Raw genomic sequence first — 6173 nt, forward strand, 5'->3', positions numbered from 1 at the left:
TTGTGACTCTGGACAACAGTCACACAAACACTGTGACTCTGGACAACAGTCACACAAACATTGTGACTCTGGACAACAGTCACACAAACACTGTGACTCTGGACAACAGTCACACAAACACTGTGACTCTGGACAACAGTCACACAAACACTGTGACTCTGGACAACAGTCACACAAACATTGTGACTCTGGACAACAGTCACACACAAACGCTGTGACTCTGGACAACAGTCACACAAACACTGTGACTCTGGACAACAGTCACACAAACACTGTGACTCTGGACAACAGTCTCACAAACACTGTGACTCTGGACAACAGTCACACAAACATTGTGACTCTGGACAACAGTCACACAAACACTGTGACTCTGGACAACAGTCACACAAACACTGTGACTCTGGACAACAGTCACACAAACACTGTGACTCTGGACAACAGTCTCACAAACACTGTGACTCTGGACAACAGTCACACAAACATTGTGACTCTGGACAACAGTCACACAAACACAGTGACTCTGGACAACAGTCACACAAACACAGTGACTCTGGACAACAGTCACACAAACACAGTGACTCTGGACAACAGTCACACACAAACACAGTGACTCTGGACAACAGTCACACAAACACAGTGACTCTGGACAACAGTCACACACAAACACAGTGACTCTGGACAACAGTCACACAAACACAGTGACTCTGGACAACAGTCACACACAAACACAGTGACTCTGGACAACAGTCACACAAATAAAGTGACTCTGGACAACAGTCACACAAACACAGTGACTCCGGACAACAGTCACACACAAACAAAGTGACTCTGGACAACAGTCACACAAACACTGTGACTCTGGACAACAGTCACACAAACATTGTGACTCTGTACAACAGTCACACAAACACTGTGACTCTGGACAACAGTCTCACAAACACTGTGACTCTGGACAACAGTCACAAAAACATTGTGACTCTGGACAACAGTCACACAAACACTGTGACTCTGGACAACAGTCACACAAACACTGTGACTCTGGACAACAGTCTCACAAACACTGTGACTCTGGACAACAGTCACACAAACATTGTGACTCTGGACAACAGTCACACAAACACAGTGACTCTGGACAACAGTCACACAAACACAGTGACTCTGGACAACAGTCACACACAAACACAGTGACTCTGGACAACAGTCACACAAACACAGTGACTCTGGACAACAGTCACACACAAATAAAGTGACTCTGGATAACAGTCACACACAAACAAAGTGACTCTGGACAACAGTCACACACAAACACAGTGACTCTGGACAACAGTCACACACAAATAAAGTGACTCTGGACAACAGTCACACACAAACAAAGTGACTCTGGACAACAGTCACACACAAATAAAGTGACTCTGGACAACAGTCACACACAAACAAAGTGACTCTGGACAACAGTCACACACAAACAAAGTGACTCTGGACAACAGTCACACAAACAAAGTGACTCTGGACAACAGTCACACACAAATAAAGTGACTCTGGACAACAGTCACACACAAACAAAGTGACTCTGGACAACAGTCACACACAAACACAGTGACTCTGGACAACAGTCACACAAATAAAGTGACTCTGGACAACAGTCACACAAACACAGTGACTCTGGACAACAGTCACACAAATAAAGTGACTCTGGACAACAGTCACACAAACACAGTGACTCTGGACAACAGTCACACAAACACAGTGACTCTGGACAACAGTCACACAAACACAGTGACTCTGGACAACAGTCACACAAATAAAGTGACTCTGGACAACAGTCACACAAACACAGTGACTCTGGACAACAGTCTCACAAACACTGTGACTCTGGACAACAGTCACACAAACAAAGTGACTCTGGACAACAGTCACACAAACAAAGTGACTCGGGACAACAGTCACACAAATAAAGTGACTCTGGACAACAGTCACACACAAACAAAGTGACTCGGGACAATATATGGACGGGGCAGCAGTGGGGATCAGCTCCCAGCTTCTCAGGTGAACAGCTGGACGGTGGAATATTTGGCGGCCTGAGAGAGGGAGGCACAGCTGGCTTTTAAGAGGAAGAGTCCCCCGGAGCCTCTGGGAGGTCACAGCCTGCTAGGCCGTGAAGCTCTGCTCTGCAGGAGAGACGTGTAAAGGCAGAAGGCTCGTGCCTCGGTGTGCAGATGTTCCCAACGCTCTGCTAGCTACACACACACACACACACACACACACACACACACACACACACACACACACACACACACACACACACACACACACACACACTCGCACCTTCGACATCTATGGCAAGGGACCCACAGATTGAGGTCATTCACATCATCATTTGTATCTTCTCTCTGACTGACATCATTTGTCTTCGACACACAAACAACAACGAGTTACGAGACTTAAACCTTGTTAAAGGTGAATGTAAAATATAATTAATTAAGTCTGGAGCATTTGAACAACTCAAATAACAGCTGAAGAGAAAATTGCATGTTAAAAAATAACAGTAATAATGGAACCAAAAGTTGTTCCTACTGGTTTGTTTAGGAAACAACACTTGAATATTCAGTCATGTATCAATATTAACTCAATATTAACAATATTAACTCAATATTAACAATATTAACTCAATATTAACAATATTAACTCAATATTAACTCAATATTAACTCAATATTTACTCAATATTAACAATATTAACTCAATATTAACTCAATATTAACTCAATATTTACTCAATATTAACAATATTAACTCAATATTAACAATATTAACTCAATATTAACTCAATATTAACTCAATATTTACTCAATATTAACAATATTAACTCAATATTAACAATATTAACTCAATATTAACTCAATATTTACTCAATATTAACAATATTAACTCAATATTAACAATATTAACTCAATATTAACTCAATATTAACTCAATATTAACAATATTAACTCAATATTAACAATATTAACTCAATATTAACTCAATATTAACTCAATATTAACAATATTAACTCAATATTAACTCAATATCAACAACAAGCGACTCTCGTCAGGACTCGAGGCAGGAAACCCAAACGCAGAAGCAGGAAACAGGATTAAACGAACAAACCACTTGATTGTCACAAAAGAGAAGAATAAGGAAGTGATAGAAAGGAAACAAAAGACTGGACATCGTAGTTTTGTATAAAACAAACGATGTAAGAGATGTTTCTGTCGTTGATGAACGAACCAAAGTCATGGTTTAAAAATCTCAACTTTATCTTGAAGGGACTAAAAAGAGAAGATTTAGATCCAAATGGTGTGAGTCACAGGTTTCGATGAGTTTCTTACGTGAGCGACACACACCTGCAGACAAACATCTTTTATAGTTTGTTGTTTTTGTTACGAACAGGAACATTAGCTCGTGATCCTTCAGTCAAGTTTCAAATAAAATGCTTCACGAATGAAAATAAGTCACATTAACTGAACCAGAGAATTGTATTTTTCATGCACTCGACACTTTTGCTGCTAAACTTCATGGTGAAAACAACATGTTATTGTAAATGTAGGAGGAAACAGGAGTGTCTAGAGTAAACCTGCAGGTACAGGGAGGAGATCCAGACTGTTGGTTCAGACCTGCAGGGACACAGTGTCAGTAACACTGTCTGATTCAAACCATTTATTTCAGCATCAACGTGATGAAAACATTGAACAGTTTTAAAGTATGTCGGCGACATCAGGAGGTCACAGGAGGTCACAGGAGGTCACAGGAGGTCACGGAGGTCACAGGAGGTCACGGAGGTCACAGGAGGTCACAGGAGGTCACAGGAGGTCACGGACGATGGTTTTAAAGCAACTGAACAAGTACTCGATGCTCCTCAGTTGAAACAATACAGCAGAAGTTCTTCAAGGCCGACACCAAACTCAGGAAAGTTCTGCACTCGTGGAAAAATAAAATACAGCAAATCAAATTAAAAAAGCTTCAGTGAAATTAAAAACATTTTTATTATTTCTGTCACTCGTTCGATGAACATAAAACTTCCTTTTCTGAATCTGAGAATCGATGGTTTCACCAAACGTTCTTCAAAGTCAAAGATTCAGGTGAAGGACGAGCAAAGATCTCTGTCGTCACCAGACGCCGACATCAGCAGCTCCTGACATTGATGAAGACAAGACGAGACGGAGAGAGTGAAGCTGCTGGAGAAGCTCTTCAGCCTTATGTCCCGCCACACCTGGACCTCCAGACTCACCTGGTTACACCAGCGGACGATCACACCTGGACCTCCAGACTCACCTGGTTACACCAGCGGACGATCACACCTGGACCTTCAGACTCACCTGGTTTCACCAGCGGACGATCACACCTGGACCTTCAGACTCACCTGGTTACACCAGCGGACGATCACACCTGGACCTTCAGACTCGCCTGGTTACACCAGCGGACGATCACACCTGGACCTCCAGACTCACCTGGTTACACCAGCGGACGATCACACCTGGACCTTCAGACTCACCTGGTTACACCAGCGGACGATCACACCTGGACCTTCAGACTCACCTGGTTACACCAGCGGACGATCACACCTGGACCTTCAGACTCACCTGGTTACACCAGCGGACGATCACACCTGGACCTTCAGACTCGCCTGGTTACACCGGTGGACGATCACACCTGGACCTTCAAACTCACCTGGACCTTCAGACTCACCTGGACCTTCAGACTCACCTGGACCTTCACATTCACCTGGTTACACCAGTGGACGATCACACCTGGACCTTCAGACTCACCTGGACCTTCACATTCACCTGGTTACACCAGTGGACACTCACACCTGGACCTTCAGACTCACCTGGACCTTCACATTCACCTGGTTACACCAGTGGACGATCACACCTGGACCTTCAGACTCACCTGGACCTTCACATTCACCTGGTTACACCAGTGGACACTCACACCTGGACCTCCAGACTCACCTGGACCCTCAGACTCAGTCACCTGATCTTCCATCAGTAGAATTCCTCGTCTCTCGCTGATGTCAGAGAGAAAGTCAACCTTTCAACATCAAATATTAATCAGAGCAATCATGCAAATCTGCATAAACTGCCTGACATTGAAATCCAATCCATCAATCAAACGTCTAAATATGCAGCGATCAGAGCAGGAAGTGGGTCGTGATGATGGTGATGGAAGCAGAACACTGACGCCTCGCTGGAGCCATCGTTACCTTCACTGGACCTGCTCGTCTAGAACCTTCATCTTTTCTTCAGTCCACGTGATCCAGTGACATCATCACAGGACGACCTTTTCTTCACACATGGTCTCAACGTTCCTTCAACTACGAGCGTCGTCTGAACAAACAAGATTTCAAACGAACAACCGACACGACCATGAGCTTCAAACCTCCTGAAGCTTTTATCAAGAGTTTAGATTCATTGAGTGACTTTTCAATCAACCAGGTTTGACTGATGGACGGACCTGTGGACACAAGCAGAGAAACCAGTTTGAACCAGTCGAACAATGTTGTTAAAACATCACTTGAGTCGAATAACTTGCATAAGAAAACAGTTAATGATGACGTCGTATCATTTATTTATGTTCTACAAGTTAACGACCACATGGATCTTCTTGTATTTGTGTGATGATGAGACAACTGAGGTGAAGGAACACCAACAGAACCAGGAACGATGTTCAAACATTTTCAAAGCTGATGAAGAAGCGAAACACAAGATGTCCCTCGAGAAAGTGAAGGACATTTGTCTTCAGGAATGAAGATGTTTGTCGCTGAAGATCTGCTGAGAAAGACCAGACGCCAGTCAAACTCATGGAGATGTTCGGAGACAACGTTGAGGAACTGGGACGGTTTGGAGACATCAGAGAAGGAACTGAATGAAGATAAGAGGACGTGAGACTCAAGTGTCGACGCTGAAGGGACGAACCAGCAGAAGATTGAAAGAATTCCTTGTGTTGTCTCTGGATCAAGGTGAACGACCTCAAGGCGACACAAGGGATACCTCAAACACATTTGTTGTCGGGCATTCGGGTCACCTTGACCCGTCGATAACACAAGGCTTAAATGGCGTCGTCTCCAGTTTACAATCTTAACAGGAATCTATTGAGACAAACTTTAAAAGATATGTTTTAGTATTTTATATGA

Source organism: Callionymus lyra, chromosome 9 (assembly GCF_982586985.1).
Source record: "Callionymus lyra chromosome 9, fCalLyr1.hap1.1, whole genome shotgun sequence".
Classification (NCBI taxonomy): Eukaryota; Metazoa; Chordata; class Actinopteri; order Syngnathiformes; family Callionymidae; genus Callionymus; species Callionymus lyra.